The sequence below is a fragment of the Felis catus genome, chromosome E2 (genome assembly GCF_018350175.1).
Source record: "Felis catus isolate Fca126 chromosome E2, F.catus_Fca126_mat1.0, whole genome shotgun sequence".
Lineage (NCBI taxonomy): Eukaryota > Metazoa > Chordata > Mammalia > Carnivora > Felidae > Felis > Felis catus.
The window spans coordinates 53848862-53870890 of NC_058382.1; the positions used below are offsets into that span (position 1 = coordinate 53848862).

General features: G+C 47.6%; 3 long non-coding RNA genes across 7 annotated transcripts in view; 1 reads left to right on the top strand and 2 right to left on the bottom strand.

Moving 5' to 3' along the window:
• Nucleotides 1-22029, bottom strand: part of LOC102900985 — an 807705-nt gene that overhangs the window by 497996 nt on the left and 287680 nt on the right. The gene's annotated exons all lie outside the window — the stretch shown is intronic.
• LOC109494645 lies at nt 2413-10035 on the top strand. Its single transcript, XR_002738634.2, has 4 exons — nt 2413-2723; nt 2820-2956; nt 4581-4756; nt 9754-10035. It is a non-coding gene; the product is annotated as an uncharacterized LOC109494645 (long non-coding RNA).
• On the bottom strand, nt 4679-9766 carry LOC123382249. Its single transcript, XR_006590339.1, has 2 exons — nt 5064-9766; nt 4679-4969 (listed from the first exon to the last, which is right to left on the bottom strand). It is a non-coding gene; the product is annotated as an uncharacterized LOC123382249 (long non-coding RNA).

Below are 22029 nucleotides of genomic sequence, written 5' to 3' on the forward strand. Positions count from 1 at the left end.
CAAATACATAGTTACATTTCCAATCTCCCCACATATGTCCATGTCCACTGCCACCACCTTAGTGTGAACTGCCATCAAATCCCACCTGGAATATTGGGAAGTCTCCTCCTACGTGCTCTCCCACCTCCACTCGTGCCTCCCTCCCTACTTCATGGTCCACTCTGTAGTTGTGGTGTTACTTCTAAGCAGCACCGCCCAACAGAACTTTCTGCAGTGCTGGCAATGTTCTAGATCTATTCTCTCTGATGTGGTAGCCACCAGCTACGTGTGGCTACTGAGCACTTAAAATGTTCTAGTGTGACTTAGAAGCTGAATTTTAAAAATTATTTGATTTTTATTAATTTACATTTACATAACCACACATAGCTAGCGACTACTGAATTGGACAGCACAGATCTAAAATATTAAGCTGACCAAATCTCACTGCAGTTCAATACCATTCAAAACATTCCCATTTCTCTTAGGTTAAGAACCCAAACTCCTGGCAATTTACAAAGGCTCTGCCCAACTTAGATCCCAGAGGTGGTTTCCATGCGGTCTGCCTTATTTCCTGCTCACACTCTGCGCACCAGGCCCTCTGGCCTCCTGCACCACATTCCTTCCCTGCACAGCCCCGCGCGCAGAGAATAGACTCGACGTGGAATTTCCTCCCCACCCACACCATCCCCCAGGCACCAATGCCCTTCTCCTTCAGGGAAGCCTTCCCCAACCAAGAGCTTTCCGGACCTTGACTGGTCTTAAGTCACCCTGTTCTTCTCCTTCTTAGTACTCCCCACTTTGTGCATTTATATATACTTAGCCCTCTGGTGTCCTAAAGAGAGTGTCCGTTTCCTTTTGCTGTTTAACAAGGTTCCACAAACATAGTGCCTTACAACCATACGCATCTATTCTCTTGCAGTTCAGGAGGTCACAGTCTTAGGGCTGCGTGAAGTCAAGGTGTCGGCAGGACCACATTCCTCTCCGGAAGCTCCAGGGAAGAGTCCGTTTCCTTGCCTTTCCCAGCTTCTAGAGGCCACCTGCATTCCTTGCCTCATGGCCCCTTCTCCACCTCCTGATTCTTCAGCCTCCCCCTCTCCACATTAAGGATGCTTAATAATTATACTGGGCCCACCTGGATAATCCAAGCTATTCTCATCTCAAGATCCTTCACATCTGTTAGCTCCCTTCCACCATGTAAAGTAACGTGTTCACAGGGTCTAGGAATAGAACATAGACACCTTTGGGGAGGGGGGCACTATTATGTCTACTACACTCCCAACAAGACTAGGAGCTCTGTGACGGACATGACCGCTCGCCATCGCCACGTACAGTATGTGGCACACTGGTGGAGTGTGTGTGTGTGTGTGTGTGTGTGTGTGTGTGTGTGTGTGTGTGTGTTGTGAATGAACGAACAATGTAATTCCTCTACCACAAAGAAGAAATCATCTTGCAGCAGAATCTACGAAGAGCTTGTTAAGCATTTAATTAGCCTCTATATTTTTGGAAACCACACATGGGACTCATGTCACAACAGGTGTAAGCCGTGGTGGACTGATGATACCACCTAGTCATCCTGCTTTGTTAGGTATTATCAACGAGTCTGTCTTTTTAAAATTTTTTTAAACCTTTTTTATTTATTTTTGAGAGAGAGAGATAGAGTATGAACAGGGGAGGGGCAAAGAGAGAGGGAGACACAGAATCGGAAGCAGGCTCCAGGCTCCGAGCTGGTAGCACAGAGCCCAATGTGGGGCTTGAACCCACGAACAGTGAGATCATGACACAAGCCCAAGTTGGATGCTTAACCGACTGAGCCACCCAGGTGCCCCTCAACGTGTCTGTCTTGATAGTGGCCTGCCTTCTTTACCTGTTCCCTCAGGCTCGTTCAGCATCACCTCCTGCCCCCCATAACCCACACCTTTCATATTGACCTGACTGTCTCCTGGAATTAGAGAAGAGATGCCACTTGGACAGAAATCCAGGTAAATCAAGACAAAAGTGTTGACAAAACCCACACTATTTGGTCTGATTCCAGAGCATCTCTATCAGCAAGCTGCTTATGTTTTCCCTGAGATATGCATGAGGACAACAGTCTAAAAGGAAGCCACAGCTCTACAACTGTCATTGTTCAACTCATGGGTTTGTATGCATGTGACTATACACAGTCACACACACACACACACACACACACACACACACACACACACACCCACAGTTCTGTATAATCTATTTTTAAAGCATAGGACAAAAAAACCTCATGCTGACAGCTGTTGCCTCAATCACCGAATTTCAAAATATATGTTTTTCCATAAATTGTGCAACGCTTCAGAATACTTTTGGAGCTAGACGGGTATTGAGATCACCTAATCCAATTCACAAAGGTCTCCAGCCCTTCAGTGCAGAGGAGGAAACCAAGGTCCAGAGCAGTGAACCGATTTGTCCCAGGCCCTCCTGGGCCTTGGCACGCAGTTTTGGGCTTTTAACAATTACACTTTCTGGAAACATTTATTAAGACTTTGTTCCTACATTTTCTTACATCCTCCCTGTGCTGTGAATTTGGATCTGGAGTCAAACAAACCTGGACTGAAATCCTGGCCCCGCACGCCTCCAGCATATGTGACGCCAGCCAAGTTACCATCTCTGACCACTCTCCCCTTGTGTGGAAAAGAGAGGGAGGACAACAGGGGCTTCTTCGTGTGGCTGGTGTAGGAATCCAACGGAAAAGACCTGTAAAACTACCTTCCATGGTACTTGCCACCATAGTGACTGAGCGCTCTATTTCCCCCACCCACTTCCCTCCCTTTTGTGTCTACTTTATGATGATGTGTTTGTTTTTCTCTCAGCAGTTTGCCAACTGATTTGACCAATACTTATCAAGCACAAGCCACGAGCCAGACATCCGCCAGGGCCTGGGAGAGAAGGATGAAGAAGACCGTCCAGGACCTCGCAGCGCTTAGAGTCTAGAGACGGGCGCAGACAGGTGAGCAGGTGAGGGGCTGCTGGCCGGTCAGGGTGATTTGGGGAGGCACAGAGGAGGGAGAGCCCCCCAGACTGAACGGCGTGGCACATGGGGGAATGACAGAGCCTGAGTGGCTGACTCTCAGGTTGCAGGGTGTGGCTGAAAGGTGAGACGGGAAAGGGGGGGAGCGGAGGTTAGTGAGGAGGATGCCAGAGGGCCAGGTGTGGAGAAGGGAGGGGTGTCCCGGGACGTCTGTCCACTTGCACACTGGGAACCAGGCTGGGCCTTGAGGATACAGCAGGGAACACGGCAGGCCAATTCCCTGCTTCCACAGCCTTACATTTTAGCAGGGGCAAAGCAAGAGGCCTGGGCTGGCACAGGGGATCTAGGGAGGTCCAAGAGGATAGGAGTCGCCAGACAATGAAGTGTGAGGCTCTGTGCTTGAGAATACATCAGGGACTTCCTGCTGAGTCCAGCCCACCAGGCCACCTCGGGGCTTTACAGGGGTTCTCGAGATCCAGCCTCACCGGGCCCTTACATCAGTGCTCACGAAGTCAGGAATGTGGGGTTTTCAATAAAAGTGCAGGCAATGGGCCCAGAGGGAGTCCGGCTCAAATGAGCTTTTATATTTTTATGTGGAATGTAATCACGTTTGGTCATGATCGAGGCTGCCCCGTTACTGCTATTAGAGCGTTTATGGTTCTAAGGGGGATACGCGTCTTCGGCGATACATGCTCGCAACTAAAAGCAACAAGGGTGTGCTGAATTCTAGTGGCCGCTGCAAAATTCTCAGGAAAGGGCTCACGAGCATCGCCTTGGGGAGCTTGGATGAGAGGGCTGGTGTCGTGCACAGGCCCAAGAGTGGCCAGACCCAGGGAGGGACAACGCGGCCCGGGAGTTTTCACAATCAGCCGCCCTGGTGGAGGTTCTTTCCTTATGCTTTATCTACAATCTTCAGAAGTCCCCCAGGGGCTTCCCAGCCACCAGACCCATCTTCCATGTGTGCAAGCAGGGCCCAGAGAGGTTAGGGGCTCCCCAAGAGGCAGAGCCTGTGAGTGGATGAACTTCCTGGGGCTCCATAGCGGATCACCAGGGACAGAAATATATTCCCTCACAGTTCAAGAGGCCAACAGTCCCCAGTCAAAGAGGAGACAGAGTTGACTCTTCTGGAGGCTCTAAGGGAGAAACGGCCTCACGCCTTTGTCCTCGCTTCCGGGGGCTGCTGGCAGTCCTGGGGTTCCACGGCTACTACAGTCGCTCTAATCTCTGCCTCTGAGTCCACATGGCCTCTTCTTTCCGGAATTCTGTACCCTCTCCTTTACTTATAAAGACACCTGTTGTTGGATTTAAAGCCCACCCTAAATCCAGCATGCCTCCCGGGATCCTGACTCTTCACATCTACAAAGACTCTCTTTCCAAAACAGATCACGTTTTGAGTTTTTGTGCGGACGCAGACATTTTGAGGACACTATTCAACCCAGCACTGTAAGTGCGACACAGGAGCTGAGCCAGGTCGGAGTGCAAAACCACTCACACAGAAGACGTGGGGATGTGTCGCACTCATTTGCTCACAGCGACGTGGCTTTCTGGCTTCCCACTGGGTTCCCCTCCGCTTTCTTTATTCCCTTCCTTCTCCTAAGTGTAGACCAGGCCTCTGCCAAACTCTCCTTAGGCAGGAGCACAGAAAGCCCTTGAAGAATCACAGAGGACCAAAGACTCGGGAGGGAAACGCTAGGATGCAGGAAACAGGAGAAACGTGCCACTCTGGGAATGCGACTCAACACTGACTTGACCCTGCTGCTCAGAAGCTGGCGATTTGGGGTAAGTTGCTTTGCCTCTCTGAGTCTTACTTTCCCTAGCTTTAAATTGGGCATGGATTAATTACTTAATTCAGTTAACTACTTAATTAAAATAATGGAGTTAATGGGTGAGACGGTTCTAGAGGCTTCTGGCAGAGAGTAGTTGATCAACAAAAGCTTGTTTAATCCGAATCCGCTGACATCTCTTCAGTGACGGAGGAGGAGAGCCAGACCCCTAAAAGAAGAAAGATTATGCCAAGCCCGTCAAGTGGGGGTAAATGCAGAGCTAACTGCAGGCATACGAGGCTCACACACATACATGCACCCACCGTGGTAGCTGTGACTAATCGTCTGCGGGAGTATCTATGCCGCTCTCTGTCCATCCACCTGTTGACTGCCGATACCACGTGCAGGTCCTGCCTGAGCACCTGCTGACGTCACGTCTTCAACCTTCACACCACAGGTGTGAGGTCGCCATCGTCATTACCCTCATCGCACCAAGGAATAAACGCAACTTGCCACGAGTCTCCGTGACCGAGCGGGGGCGCGGACACTCAGACCCGGCCTGTCTGACCACGGAGCCGGCCGCTTCACCACGCGTGGCGGCCACAGGGAGCCCCACAGGTGCCCGGGGAGCAGACGGCAGCACCACTAATTCCCCCAGGCTGGGTCAGGGCACGGGTTGGTGAAGGGGTGCCATTGGGGCGGGGCCACAGAGCAAGTGAATCATCGGGGGCTCGTGGTGTGATGGAGCCACACAAATCCAAGTTCGTGTGCTCTCCCTGCGGCTCAACCGACTCTGTGACCTCGAGGGACTGACGGTGCCTTTCCGAGCCCTTGTTTCCTCACCTGCCAATGGGGATGAAATGGCTACATCGAAAGGTTGATGCAAAAACGAAAGCATAAATGCGGGTAAAAGCTGTAGGGACAGAAAGCGGTCTCATACGAAGTACTGAAGCAGAACGCGATGCGTAGGTATTCGGCCCTCAGAAATACATGCGCATGCGTATGAGGACATAAGTACCCGGATGTCCAGGGCAGCGCCAGTCGCAAAAGTCTCAAACCACCTGAATGTCCGTCTACGATAAAACTGAAGGGCGGCCCTATATCCACATATGGAACTACTGGGGTAATGGAAACACAACAGCAGGTCTCACAAAGGATAACACTGAGCAAAACAAGCCCATGAACACCCACCCGGTTGTACTTACATAAGGTTCAAAACCAGGCAAAACGCTGGGCTCTGGGGTTAGAATCTGGGCCGCTGGTCACCCTTGGAAGGGGTAGGGGGCGATCAAGGGGTACAAGGTTGTTCCTCGAGAACTGACGGCCTTCTTTCCTGATCTGGGTGCTGTTCACCATGAAATCCATCAACCTGTACACTTAGCATCTGCGAACTTCAATACACATTTATACTCTGGTACAAAGGGTTTCTTTGTTTTCAATTATACGGAATAGATCTGGCAAGTGGAGCATTTTCAGGAAGTGCTAGTTTTCTTTCTTTAAATGACTCCATCATGACCTGTGCAAGAAAAGCAACCTCTATCTGTAAATGATATCCTTAATGCCATCAACTCAGTGGGCCACTGATAATATGGGGAAAGGGCACAGAGGGAGGGTCAGAAAGTTGGATGAAGGGGCGAGGAGGGCCTATTTGTTTAATGACTCAGTGGGTTCCCTGAGCAAGATTCCTGATCCATGACAGAGTGGGTGTTCATGAATGGCCCCATCTGTTTCATCCCTAAGCTTTGAAAAATCAAGCTGGGCTCTCAGTCAGGTCCTCCAAAGCCCTGTTGCTCTAGCCACTGCCTACTACCCAGATCCCTCTCTACCTCCTCTGTCTTCTGACCCACTAAAGTTCAGCCACACTGACCTTTTTCGCCTTCTTCGGCATCCCCGATTCTCTGCTTAAATGGCAACCCCCCAGCCTGAAGGGACATCCCCCGGAATGGTTCTTTTTCATGAAATCTGTTCTTCTGTGATAGTGGAATTCTCTCAGATGTCCATTTCATTAACATTCGTTTGGCCGTTTGCTTATTTATTTTCTGTCTTCCTTACCCACCAACCTTTGTTCAACCTTGTATCTCCAGTATATGCCAGCAAACATTTTCACATAGTAGTAGGGTTTCAAAATTAACTTATTGCATAAATTGAGCCAGAAGCATCTTAGGTGTGTTAGTACAAGAGTACAAGAGTACTAGATTTTTGTGTCACTAAAGTATTTCCCTGGCAATACTCAGATAAGTCCACACATCACACCATCCCCAAAATCCTAAATCAATCAATTGCTTGAAAACTACAAGAGTTTTCACAATACAGGGATTTCAAACTATAACGCAGGGAAGAGAAAATATAGAGATGAATAACGGAGGCCAGGTGGCACTGAGAGGGGATGGTGGGGACAGTGGCAGGCTGAAAAACCAGCCTGTGACCAAGCAAAATGCAGTAACTACGGATCAGCACCATCCACCTGCTGCCATTACGAAATGCAAAGCTTGTTGCCCAATCCCCCAGCTTTCTCGAAGAGGCCAAAAATGCACATTTTTTTTGTATGTGAACTCTGCCAATTTTTTAGTACCGGTAATAAATTTAATGTCTCCTCAAAGTGTATATAGCCAGTGTGTAGCAAACTGTTTCTGCAGTCTGCCTGCAGCTGATGCCCTCCATCCTGACCTTAATCTGCCATTTTATAAATGGGGATCGGGGCAGAGAAAGACGATGGTTCGTTACAGATCTCACAGTTAGTATGTGGCAAGATGTGGTCTGGAACCCGGGCTTCTAGCTCAAAGCCATGGCCATCCCATCCACAGTGAGAAAGACCTCTGTGTGCCCATCAGCCTTCATAACATTAAATTATGTGTTGGATCATGCGTACTATATTGAGAAGATCCAATGTGACTCTTCATTAGCCTTAAATGAAAGCCCATAGCCCAGTTGTGAGGCCTCATCACAACAATCTTAAGCAAGGGGCGCTGGGCTGTTTTAACACTTGATGCTAATTTACAGCCGACCTTGAGTCACAGTTGCACATGCGGTGCCCTGCGTGAAAATCCTTCTTTGTGAAGACCTGAGCCTTCTCTGCTTGTACCAGCCCCTTTTTAATTCTGTCTCAGCAGCCTGGGCCTCACCCTGTTATAGAAAAAGTAATCGTAAATCTGCATGAAGTTTCTGATGATTAGTTTTGCTTGGAATCAGGCCAAAGAGCCAGACTTTTGCCAATTCCATATGTACACGTAAGTTCTTTCAAGAAAGAATGCATTAATCCTTCCCACTGGGCTGGGGATGAGGAGTTTAGGGGCCCCACGGGGGAGAGTGCTCCTGACTCCAGTTGTATGTGTAAAGGGTGTGCCAGGACCACTTAACAGGCACCTTAATAAGTGGACTTGCTTTATCCACGGCAGCACCGAGGGGCACGGGTTATGAATTTTTTAGATGAGAAAATTGAGACTCGTTGTAAGTAACTTGTCTCAGCGCATGCAGCTAATCCAACATCAGCCGGGGTGTCACCCTGTCCCAGGACGGCAGAGGCCCTGCTGCACATACACACGGTCCACACGGAGAGTTCCTTCTGTACTGAGCGACGCCCACTACTGCCTTTAGCCAACGAGCAGGTGATGAACAGCCACATCGCTGGTTATCCATCTCCCTGGCTTCGTTTCTCCTTCCTCTTAAAACCTGAGGATACGCGAGCCACGACGGCAGTTGACGCAGAGAGAAAAGGTGAAAAAGTTAGAGACGCAAGAGGAAAACCAGCCAATGTAAAAGCGCTTACTGTACTATTTAGAAGAAAGAAGAAGAAAAAATGGCAGTGTAAAAGCTCAAAACCCCAGGTACAGAGCAGACTTTTAATGCATTTAATTACTCAGCGCTCAGTCCTGGCAATGAAGAGTTGGTTTTTGATAGGTTGTAATGACCATGGTAATTTGAAGACGGTAAGAAAGCAGAATGCTGAGGTCAGAGGGTCAGAAGATTGGGTTTCAGGCAATCAGCACTCCTCCCTCTTCCTGCCTCTCGCTGGACGTGTGTCACTGAGTAAGTTAACTGGTCCCTCTCTCTCTCGGTCTCAGCTTCTGGGCCCACAACAAGGAGAGCACTGCCTTGTAACAGACAAAATTCCCAGTCCAGCGTCAAGCAGGAAAGTAGAAGCCATCAAAAGAGAACTTCCACACGCTTTAAGTCAACCCCGACACGTGCATCTGCTGCCATGTGCCCCCGCTTCCTCCTGCGAGCTCGGCTCAGAACCACTTCCGCCCGCTTCCGGAGACGCCCTGGAATGGGAGTGAGACCTGGAATACAGGATTGTGTTGAAGGGTGGATTTCACCATGGCAAGAGGGAGAGAGCTCGCCATTCTAAGCTTAGACAGCCTGGATTTCAGGGCATCTGAGTCCCTGACAGCTGGGGGGCCTCTAGAGCAGGAATCTCTTAGAGAAGGGAGCGGTACGTGTGCAGCAACGTGTTCACGTTGGAATCTTAAGCAGCGGAGGGGCAACACCTCAGGTCCTTGTTTGGAAGCATCCCCCTCGTCTGGAAGTCCTTTCGGGTGACAATAAAGAATTTAAAACATAGAGCCAGACAATAAGAACTTTAGACTTGATTCTGAGTTACACTACCAGGGGGAAGGCAGGGTGCGTGGACACACATGCGGGTGGGAAGGTAGATGTAAAGCCTGTGGAAATTCTCTCTGGCGGGCTTCTGCTTTATTACTCGAGCCTAGAATGAGAAATTAATCTGTAAGCAGGAGATAGGATGGCAGAGAAGGGAGGGGATGGTTTTAGAGCACGAAGTGGTTCCTCTTTCCAAGCTATTGTGTCCCCACCAGATGAAGGACAGAGAAGCGACCGTCTCTCAGCAGGTGTATATCCCACAATATAAACCAGTATTTGGAGGATTACATAGATTAACCCTATTGTTAATTGTTAGAATTAAGTTGCTCTCAACCTCAACCAGGGTCTACTCTGGACTATTCTCCTCCCCAGGAGAGACCTGGCAATATTTGGAAACGTTTTTGGTTGTCACAGCCGCTAGGGAGGGAGCAACTGTTGCTGTTGCTATCTGGCGAATTGGACCGGGATGCTGCTAAGCATCTGCAACACGCAGGACAGCCCCACAATGAAGAACAATCCAGCTCCAAACGTCAGGACTTTTCGGGTTGGAAAATCCTGGATAAAGTAAGATTTGACGATTTGATTTCTACAAAACCCCGTTACCCTCCCCAAACAGCCTGGGCTTGTGGTCAACTAAAAATCCTCCAATGGCCCCTCTCTCCAACTGTGTTCCCCACACCCCTTAGAAAACTAACTTCTCGGGACCTCAATATGTGAACTCACATTTCATCTGACTAAGGTTAGCCTCTTGGTTCCTATTCTGTAGCGTTAAACAACCAATATTTGGAAACATTTGGGTACAACAGTTGCCAGAGAGAGGTTTGTGGTTGAATCAGGAAATAACAGCAGTCAATTTCCAACTGAGAGGAGCCCTAAAAAAAGAAGCTAGTAGAAACCTGGATATTCAAGGGTGTGTTACGAGTTTAAATGAACTGTGAGCTAAAATAAACTAGCTTGATCACCCAACACAAATGGCAACTGTGGGTTGAATATGGTTTAGGTACACTGCAACTATAGGTAAATACACTGAATGCTAATGGCTTTATAATAGTCTTATTAATTCACCCTTCGTCGTTAATGTTTAAGATAAACTCTGTGTCTTTAGAGTAATTTATGCATTCCACTTTTAGAGAATTCCAACTGAATGAATATGAACATAATCATTTTACACAAATGTTCTCTGAGGAGGGAGCAGGAAGTATGAACCGGGGCAGAGACTCCCCACTGCTTTATTCATAATGGATCAGCCGATTCATTCCTTATTAATTTAATGGAGTACAAGTAAGCAGCGTAACAGCTTGAGTTTAGGAGTGTTTCACAAATGGGGCTTTTTGTCTGTAATCGCTTAATCCTGCCGGCTAGGCCTCATAAATTGAATAAAAGAGGGAACTGGGTTTTAATTAAGTCCAAGGAATGAGGCTGCGTCAAAGACACAACCATCCCTGACAAACACAGGGGTGAAGTGTGTTTGGTTAATATCCCATGCTAACAGCATCCTGGCCCAGCGCGCCCCTGACTGGAACCTTTTGATGTCGGGCTGGAGGGAAATCCTCTACTCCGGATTGGCTTGCGTCTCCAAGGGCAGTGAGCAAAGAGCAGATGACTGAGCTCTTGCCGGCCCAGATCTCCCCAGTCAAGCTAGTGTCCCAGCAAATAAAGGCATCACTGGCCCCTCATTTTGCGTCAGTCCACATCTGGCTGGGAAAGAGAGACTGTTGACCAGGAGCTCAGTCCACGGAAAAAGCAAGGAATTCTTTTCCAAAAACTAGTAGGTCCTAGGGGAAACAAACTGGGGCTTCAGGTCAGACTGACACGCCTTCAAATTCCACCTGCACAGTTAAATAGCTATGGGACCTTGAACAGGATGGAAATAATGTTTTGCTGGGTTATTATAAAGACTAAATAAATTTCTGTGGTCAGGCACTTTGCAAAGTGAGTGACTCTTTGAGGACGTTCAATAAAGGGCCATTGGCATCACGATTATCACCTCCTACTAAAATGGAAATGCCCTTTTATGAAAAGGGTAATAATAAACTCCAACAGAAAACTCTTTCTCCATGTTTCCCTATCCACAGGCCCAAGCCCTGCTTGCCAAAGCCTTTGGTAGATTACTCTGCATTTCCCTTAATCACCACTCAGGACCCCTTGTGGGAGATCTTCATGGAATGTGGGGCAGACAGGAAAAATGCCCCCAGAGATGTCTGCATACTAATCCCTAGAACGTGTGAGATGTGTCACCTTCGGATGTGATTGGGTTAAGAATCTTGAGATCAGGAGATTATCCTGGATGGTCTAAGACAGCCCAGTGTCAACACCTGGGACCTTACAAATGAAGAGGGGAGACAGGAGGATCAGAGTCAAAGATGTGAAGATGAGGCGCTGCTGGCTTTGGAGAGGGAGGATGAGGCCAGGAGCCAAGGAATTCGGGTGGCTTCTAAGAGCTAGAAGAAAGGAAACAGATTCCCACCTGCCCCAGCCCCGGAGGCTCCAGAGAGCGTGCAGCACAGCCGACACATTGATTTTAGTGCAGTGAGACCCGTTATCAGACTTCTGACCCCTGAAACTCTAAGATAATGTGTGTGCGTAGTTTTATATTTTTTTTATTTTTTTTAACTTTTATTTATTTTCCAGAGACAGAGAGACAGAGAACGAGCGTGGGAGAGGCAGAGAGAAGGAGGCACACGATCCGAAGCAGGCTCCAGACTCTGAGCTGTCAGCACAGAGCCCGATGCGGGGCTCAAACCCATCAACTGTGAGATCATGACCTGAGCCGAAGTTGGATGATGCTTAACCAACTGAGCCACCCAAGTGCCCCATGCGTGCACACTTTTAAGCCAGCAGTTCTGGCTTATTTGTTATAGCAACAAGTAGAAACTAACCAAGTGCCCAAGCCAGACGATGCAAATCCCCTGCAAGTATCTGTCTTCTGTTTCTTTTTTTTTTAATGTTTATTTATTTTTGAGAGAAAGAGAGAGCAGGGGGAGGGGCAGAGGGAGGGGGTGGACAGAAGATTCGAAGGGGACTCTGCACGTACAGCCTGATGTGGGGCTCGAACTCATGAAATGTGAGATCATGACCTGAGCCAAGATCAAGTGTCCGACGCTTAACTGACTGAAACACCGGGGTGCCCATCCCATCATTGATTTCTAATTGTCACAAGAACCTCACAGGCTAGGTGATCTGAATGCCTATTTCACTAGTGAGTACACTGAGATTTTAGTAATTTGCAGAACTAAGATTCAAACCCAGTGTCTCTTGGTTACAAAGCTCCTGACCTTTGCAGTTCCCAGAAAACTTGAGAATCAATCCTGGGTTTGTAAACAGTTATCATGTACCTCATTTGTATGTGATTATGCCATTCTCATGGTTCAAATTTTAGGAAAGGTTCTGAGAAAAAATAGAAAGTCAAGAGTACTTTAAATTCCACCAACCAAAGTTACCACCCTCCCTTCCTTCAATCCTTCTTTCTTTAGCTCTTCGGTCCAACTGATATTTATTACCTGCTACTCACGAGTCAAGCCATCAGACACTGAATGGTTAACAGGCTCTTCTAGGCAATCAAGGGGCCTCTAGGACAGTGGAAACAGAGTCACAGCAAGGGCAGATGCTGTATTGTGCCGTGTGGGAAGTGTCAGAAGACAGACACACGTGGCAAGGGCACTAATTCCAAAGGGGCTCGGGAGAAGGATCGGCTAATTTCTGGCAGAAGCGATGGGCTGGGGCTTCCAGGATGAGCCAGCTGATGGGGAGGAGACGGAGTGTCCCGGAGGAGGAGTGGGCAAAGCAGAGGTGGCTCATTAACATGAGACAGCGGAGGGTTAACACCACTGGTGTCTCTGTTTTACCCAGATCCGTCACTTTCTCACTCTGTAACCTTGGGGAAATCCCCTGTGTCACATCTGGGCCTCAATTTCTTTCTCCCTCACCTATAGATACTTGTTCTTACACTTGGTAGTCATACGGATGAACAGCATCTGTTTCCACTGCGGACAATGTTTTGGGCACTCTTCCTCATTCCAACACGCAACTTACATTAGCTCATTTCATCCTCACTCTGACCTTATTGAAGAAGTTTCTATCGGTGCCCCCATTTCACAGGATGATGAAAATGAGGCATAAAGGGTGCCAGAGACTGAGGGGCTGGAGCTGAGATCCAAACTCGAGAGGTCTGGTTGCGGAGTCCATATGCTTATCCCTAGGCTATGCACATATCAAATGAGACCCTAATGTCAATGTAAGAGGCGGCGGTTGGGGGGCGGGGGGCAGATGATGAGAAACTCTCTCCTAAGCCATCCACACTGGTTGAATTTTTGCCTCTTGCACACCTGGTGAGTCAGCCTCCAGCTACTAACAATAGCTAGCATTTCTTAAACGCGTGTTATCGGTCAGGCACAATATTCGAGGCTGCGCATCTGATTTAACCTTCAGATCATCATCACCGTGATGAGTCTCCTTCAGTTCAGAAGGAAACGAAAGTTCAGAGAGGCCGAGTTATTTTCCTGAGGCCACCTAGCTAGGAAGAGACAGTGTTTTGATAGGAACCAGGCAGGGGACTGGAATCTCCACGCTCACTCACGCCAGTATAGGAGGCATCATGGACCTATGAGCTGGGGAGGGAAGACTGGCCGGGCAGGTATGGAGGCCGAGGGAGTTCAAGAGAATCACCCTCCCCACCCCCCCCAGCCGGTGCAGACCCAAGCCATGCCACGCCCAGATGGAATGAAGAAGGCTTCTCTCCTGGTCACGCCAGCAGGAAATTGAGGGTAAGTGGTGCCGGGGGACAATGCATCGTGGCTTCACCCTCTCTAGCCACAGCCCACTGCAGAATTTGCAAAGACGGGTCTCCTTGTGCCGCTCCCGCAGTCTGGTATCCGAGAACCACACGGTCCTCTCAGACCTTCTTGCGCTGTGCCTGCTCTGGGAGCTGGGTGCCCAGGCCCCCGCTCAACCCTGGGCACTAGGCAGAACATGTCTTCCGCTTCTGTGTGTCTCCCACAAGGGCCCCTGCCAGTGTCTTCAGGGCTGAGGCTTCAGGATGTTCTCCAGCACAGGGAAAGTGGAGAGTGACTTAGAATATACGGGACCAGAATAACCGTGAGACCTAATTCCAAGAGCTGTGCTTGGTGGGTAATTAAATGTGCTCTGTTTATACCCTTGGTTGTCTAATCAGAGCTCTTTTATTACAGTTTATGTAATGCTTCCTAGTCATTAAAGCAGCATTTGGTAAATGGGCTTACCTTGGGAGGCTCAGACACCCAGAGGCACTGAGGCACCTGTCTGGGGTGGAGACAGCTGAGGCATTATTTACAGATTAATGTATTAAACAAACAAACCTAACATTCCTTTCCTATTCAACAAAGCAACCCTTTCTATTCATCAGCTTGGGAGAGGGACCCCTTATGTGCATAAAATTACCCTACAGCACTGCGAGCACTCGGGAAAGAAGGAAGGGACGATGGGAAGGTTTTATTGAGTGCATTCTATGTGCCCCGTGCACCACTGAGCTTCAAGTTCCTGAAATGCAAATAGGGGAGAATAATCTGTGATCGTGTTTTTAATGACAAAGACAAGGGCCCCAATACCAGTACCAACTAACACTGAACAATTACCGAACGTTCTGCACCCCAGACACCGATGATCGCTTCATGTGCATCCTCCCATCTAAGGCCGACAACATCCCTGAGGGGTGGGAACCACTTTACAGATGAGGAAACTGAGGAACAGAGAGGTTAAGGGAATTGCCCAAGACTGCAGGGCTACTGTTTGGTATTGGGTGGTGCGTCTTCCAGAGCCCACGTGTTTAACTGTGATACCTGCTTCCCATTATGCTGGCGGGGTTAGTTGAGGTAATAGAGTAAAACGCACTGTCCTGCCTTCCCGCTCCAAAGCAGCGCTGTGAATGGAGACCGAAAAGCTATTCTAATTGGCGAGGGCAAGGAAAGCTTCCCAGAGAAGGTGACTCCCCTAGGATCTTGCTTGCTGTATAAGCACCCCTTGGGCGCAGCCAGGTAGGTGTTTATGCGGCAAACAGAAAAGGTGCTTCTGTCTCCTCCAGGGAAGGGAGCAGAATGAAAAAACATTCAGCAGCTCCTCTGAAGGTTCAAGTTCTCAGCACCTACGGGCTGATTTCAAAGCACCGGGGAGATCCAAGAACGCACCCACAGGGGCTGTGGCTGGAGGAGAAGAATGAAGGTCCTTGTCCAAGGTCTTTCGGAGCCGGTTTGAGAAGACGGCAATGGGTTAGTCAAAATGGTTTTCACACAGGGATATCCGAGAGGCAGGCCCCTGCACCTCTGGGGGCCAAGGAGTTTGGGTCTCCCGGGCACGTTGTAGAGGTAGCTATTCCACAGCCCAGGGGTGGGCAGGGATATGTTGGGAAACGGCGGCTCTGTGAACGTATCTCTTTCTCACAACTGTTGAAAAAGCCCCTTTCTTTAATAGCAAATCCCTTTGTCCCTGCCCTACTCCCTACCATAATCATAATCATAATCATAAATTAAAAGGAAACCTGTTGGCTTTATTCAAAAGGAATTAGGGAAAAAAAAAACTAGGCCACCTTTCTTATCCAACTGCTGACTTTCAGACAGATTATTGGGGCTTGTACCAAATTAAGCAAAAGGTTAGGAGAATGGGGACGCACTCTGAAAACATACGCTGCCTCTTTAATATCTCAGGTTTTCTTTAAACAGAAAATTACAGCACAATGCACGGACTGACGACAGCATTATCCTTTATCACAATACCCAGCCAACTTTAACTTGTCTCAAGTGTTATTATACGAAATAGAATTTACTGCTATGGACTTCTCTTCAATACTACTCCTTCCCTGTTTAATGAAATGTCATTATTCCAATACAAACCCTTTCTTTTTGCAGTCTACTCCCCCCCCCCCCCACCCAGCCACTATATTTCATTTCCTGCAGTTACGCGATATTATTGCCTTTTTTCCACAGCTATTGATTTAGGTGTGTATGGCTATTACAATGCAAAATAAAACAGTTCCCCCATCCATTCTACCTTGTACCATTGAACATTAACTTAATTTGTTTCAAATCTGCATTTGATTTGGCAAGGAAACCATTTATCTTTATGAAGAAAGCCCTCATAAAGTAGAGAGTTTAGGAGATCACGGCTTTAAAAATTTAATAGCCTTGTGTCTTATACACTAGAAAAATGAATTAAACCTTCAAATAGTATATGTCTCAATGTAACCTTTTTGCATTTCATACTATGTTTAATTTATTATATTCTTTCTGGAGGAGGAGAAACGGCAGAGGACAGATGGCAGGACGTGGCTCGCTCTTGCACCGCGTGAATAAAGCCAGGGTCTGCTGCTCGGGAGCTGCGTGCTTTGCCGCAAAGCCCCGTCCGGCTCATGCTCAAGTACACGCTGCGGTTTCAAGTGGTTGTCGGCATGCGTCTTGTCCAGGGTCCCCTGTGGCGGGAGAGGGGGCTCCCTGCCCGGGGCACCTGGCCAGCAGCCTGGGGAGGAGGGCAGGGAGGAGAGGGGGAGAGGTAGTGGAGGTCTGATGGCACCTCCAAAAGATTCCAAAGTAAATGATCTCCCTCAGAGGGAACAGGGCACCGCCTAGAGGGTAAGAGACCATGCCTGAGCTCAGGTGTCTAGACGGGACCAGAAGACACGGGTGCTGATGCTACGAACCCTGCTCTTACAAAAGCGAGGGCTGGGGCTCCAGCCTTTGCTCTCGCTCTCTTTATTATGAACCTCCTTCTTTCCTTTTTTCCACCTCAGTCTGTGAGGCGTGCGGGCAACACAGAACCCCAGGTCAGTGGAAGGTGAGGCCTGAAGAGTGGAAAACGATCAACTTCTCATCCTCAGTCGGGTGAAAATTATGGGACATTAAGATCAACTGATTAATTGCTGCATGTCAGGAGATGTCCTCAGCTTGGATACCCAATATCTTAGCCAATCTTCACATCCACCTTACCATTTTTTTTAATGTTTATTTATTTCTGAGAGAGACAGAGAGACAGCGCGAGTGGGGGAGGGGCAGAAAGAGAAGGAGATACAGAATCGGAAGCAGGTTCCAGGCTCCAATTTGTCAGCACAGAGCCAGATGCGGGGCTTGAACTGACAAACCACGAGATCATGGCCTGAGCCAAAGTCTGACGCTTAAGTGACTGAGCCACTCAGGTGCCCCCTCACATCTACCTTATAAAATGGGTCCCACCTTTAGATCCGACAATTACAGACGGGGAAACTGAGGCACGGAGCAGTACTTTGCCCAAGATCACACAGCTATTAAACAGTAGAGCAGATACCTGAAACCCAGAGCTTTAAATCTGGGCATCTCACAGGTAGTCATTATATATATATTGTCAGCTTGGGATATGGAGTGTGAGATCTCTTCCTGTGAATATTTGAAGGACTGCCAAACAGAAGAGGGCGAGATCTGCTCTGGCTTCAAGGGCACTGAGACAACCCTTCCCATTTGCATAATATGCTCCCATAATTCACACATTTTATCCTCAAAACAACCCCAGGTAGCTGCCATAGAGACAGGAATCTATGACTCGGAGAGGAGAATTGCTTTGCCCAATCCACACGGTTCAAAGGCAGCATGGGCAAACTTCAAACCCAATTCTCTACTGAGTGTCCTGGGCCCGTTCCATTATGCTCCATTACCGACGGTATAAATTCAAGCAAACTTGACTCTGTGTGTGCTATAAATCGGGCACTCTGCTAAGCTGTGAGATTCAAAGCTAAAGATAAAACAAACTTGCTTTTAAGAAGTCTAGTAAGAGAGATGTGAAATGGCCTCCTGAAACCTGACATTACAGGAACCATAGGAGTCATGGGGAACGTATGGGAGAAGAGAGAATGGGAAGGCAGACATTCATCTGTCGCGAGAAGTCCACGGAAGGTGATATATGACACAGAGAACGCATGAGTGGACGGGCACCATAGCGAGATAATTTTGGTTCAATATAACAAAGAACTTCCCACCAGATTTGGCAGAGATAGAAAATTCATTTATTCTGACATCATTATAGAAGGATTTCAAGGGCTTATTTTTAAACCACATGGCCAGAAAAATTCTAAATGTCGGGTAAAAGGTTAAATTTGATGGCCCTTTCTCACCTTCTCATAGCCCCAAACGTAGGAGATCTCGGCTTTTCCCTGAACTCTTTGGTTATTCACGCAATTCAGTTCTATTCCCCAGTATTTGGTGGCCAGCAACCAGCTTCAGGCCCCGAGGGCTCCAGCCCGGTGTTTGACAATTTCTCAGCCCAAGGGAAGAGAGACGCAAGAACCCACCGCATTTTCTTGATAGCTGAGTCCCAGGAGCTACATGCTCACCGCTCTGTGTCGCTCTTCTGCTGCTAACAAAGAATCTTCTCTAAGGCATCCCTTGTCTTTAGAGATGATCCCGGAAGGTAGGCTGATACCTTTCTGACACCGATTTACGCATCATTCCACAGACATTTACTAAATGCCAAATCCTCTGCTAGTTGCGGAGAGAACTTTTTTCGACCCCACAAAGGCCCTCCTAACTCCAAATAGAAGTGAGATAAATCATCGTTAACTGAGGCCTAAAGGGACACAGGTTGTGTCCAGCATCCTTGGACCACTGCCATGGAGACAAAAAAATACATCTGCAAGTTCTCTGTTACTTGTTAGGAGGAGCTTCAACAGGAGCTTTCAAACAGGTAATAAAAAGACGCGGCAGTAACACATCAGGGGGAGGGGGTCTATTCTAAAACGGACACTTGCGCGAGACAGATTAATGGCACTCCCAAAGACGTCCATCCCCTGGTCCCAGAATCCCATACCTTGTGACTATGTTGCCTTACATGGCCAAAGGGGACTTTGCAAACGTGATTAGGCCAAGGATCTTGAGACAGATCATCTGAGCTTATCCGGTGGACCCAATGTAATCACAAGGGTCCTCATAACAAGGAGGCCGGAATGGCAGAGTCAGAGGCAGGCGCAGCTGGCTTTGAAGATGGTGGAAAGAGCTGTGAGCCAAGGGATGCAGGCAGCTTCCAGAAGCTGGAAAAGGCAAGGAACGGGTTCTCCCTAGAACCTCTAGAAGGAGTGCAGCCCCTGACAGGTTGATTTTAGGACTTCTGACCTCCAGAATTGCAAGATAATAAATGTGTGCTGTTTTGAGCCATAAAACCTGTGGTGATTTACTAGAGCAGCAACAGCAAGCTAATATGATATTATTTGTTGTCAGGCATATATCACATAATTTACATTCATTTGTTCAAAAAATACACTCACTGAGTAAGTATGCTGCTCCAGGAATCGCGCCAGGTTCTGAGGGCACAGCAGTGGCCCCAAGAGTCCGGAACATATTTACAGGCCAGAGAACAGTGAGAAAACAGGCCACAAAGGCGGGTACTGCTACACCCATTCGAATGTTAAGAACCTGAAGACACAGAGGACTAAAGTAACTTCTCCAAAGTCTTCTGAGTTACAAATGACCCAGGCGGGATCCAACCATGTCTGTCTCACAAACAAACCCGTGTCATTTTCACCACCTTCTCATCTTCCTTGGGGACGGCTTGGGATGCAGAACTAAACTTCCTTCACATGCCTAAACCTGTCATTTTCCTCTAAATTCCCGGAAGCTACATACATCCCTTCCTCGGATGGGACAGTGGCCGTTTCCAAAGCTGCTTTGAACCACGGTACTTCTCAACGTGCTTCTCTTAGGGACCACAGGCACGTATCTTGTTATACACAGCCCCTGATATTTTGATTATTTTGATGCAAATCCATCACCCATAATAAATTCCCCTGCTTTCCAAACGCAATCGATTTTAGAGGCATGAAAGCAAAAGCGAAGTAAGCCCTGACAGTCTTCGCGAGTGTCCGTGACAGGAGAGGCCTAAGTGGCTGCAAGCTATTTTCCTCACCGTCAATCCGCCAGATGATCTTCCTTGCACAAACACACACCCATACGGGCTGGCTAATGCTTGCCTTTTCGGACATATGTGAGCAAATAAATGTAATTACGAGCAAGATGTAATCACAACTGCCTCGCTATTAAAGCTGTGGTACGCTCTCGTGGCTCGGCTAACAATATAGGCAGAAGGGTGGAACTGCTTGCTCCTCTCCCAGAAAGAAAAACATTCCAGAAGTATGGCCTCTTTAAAATTATATCTGCAAAAATACAACATTTAAATGCAGAATCTGACTTCCCAAGAATCGCACCAGAAAACCTTTTAACAGAAACAGCAGGGAGAGAAAGCTTTTTAAATCATGATACTCCATGAAGGATTATGAAAATGGGGGTCATCGCATGAGACAGAATTGCAAATACAATGAGGAAAATCTTCTCCTCTGTGTAAATACATGAGGACAATTTATTCTTCTCTGTTGAGCCATCAGGGGATATTTTCAGCTTCTGGACAAAGGAAGGGAAAGAAGCCACCATGTCCAAATGGATCTGTTCGGAGGGATGCGCTGGGCTGCTGCCCGGTAGTAAGGGTCACCTTCTCACACACTCAACCAGGCTGCCTGAGAAGAACTGGCCTAAGACTTTCCCAGAGCCCGTTAAGCAACTGGGCACACAAAAGCTGACCGAAGACTCACTTGCGTTCGGTCCTTAAGACAAGAGCAGAAAGGACAAACCTACCCACGTCCAAATGCACAGATACCAGCCTACCAGCCCAATGGTACATGCAGGACGCTCAGGCATCGACTATCTTCCTACTCAGCTCGTCTCTCAGAAACAGCCGACCCCACCAACCACGTTACTTAGTCAACACTGAGCACTGGTCTCTGGTGAGATTTTCAGGACGAAAGAGGTTACTCAACAGTGTATCTTATTTCTAAGTTATAATGACAGATCTGTAAAAATAGCGTCTTCGTGTTGCCATCTGTGTGTATGTTCCTATCTGTGCGGTGCACACGTGGTTGGCGTAGACACAGATATGCTTTCTTGAGGAGCCATGATAGGTAGGTAGGTAGGTAGGTAGGAAGGAAAGTAGGTAGACAGATTCTTCTTTTACTTGAAATTTCTTGGTTACTTACAAGGAAATAGTTGGGTAACTATCACAATACTGAGAAGATAAAGGGGAATAAGAAACACAAGTGTTCTGCCCTCAAGTGTACTGTTATCTAGTTGGGAAAGACAGGTGAACGAATGAACAGAATACACCAATGCAAAGTAGGAAGTGCTCCATGAGATTGGGTGAAATAGGGCTGTTTCTTTGGTTTGCCCGCATAAAGTCTCCAAATCTTGACTCAGACTATGGATTGGGCTCACCAAGTTGAAATACTTTGGCTAAACTCCAAAAATTGTTTTGTTTAATGGGACTTTGTAATAAAAGTGAAACATTTTCTGGGAATGAGCAATACACAGAATAAAATCAACTACATGGTCTTTCCTACACAACAAACTTTAATAATGCTCTATTTCTTCAATGTTAAAGGTCAGAGTTTTTCACACTTTAGCATGGCTGAAAATAGGATGTGCACCCTATCAGTGGAATCTCTAAACTGCAATTGATAGCATTTTTTTCTTTTTGGGATTATACATAAAATCATGTTGTGTCTTACTCTTAGATGCAAGGAATTATAACCTATGTATTAATTGATCAATATAATAATTATATACAGAGTTCTGATTATGGTGTGGTGGACTGATCAGTGCTAATTACATTGTAGTGTGCTCATATATGTTTAACAACTAGTTCTCCAGGGGGAAAAAGTCC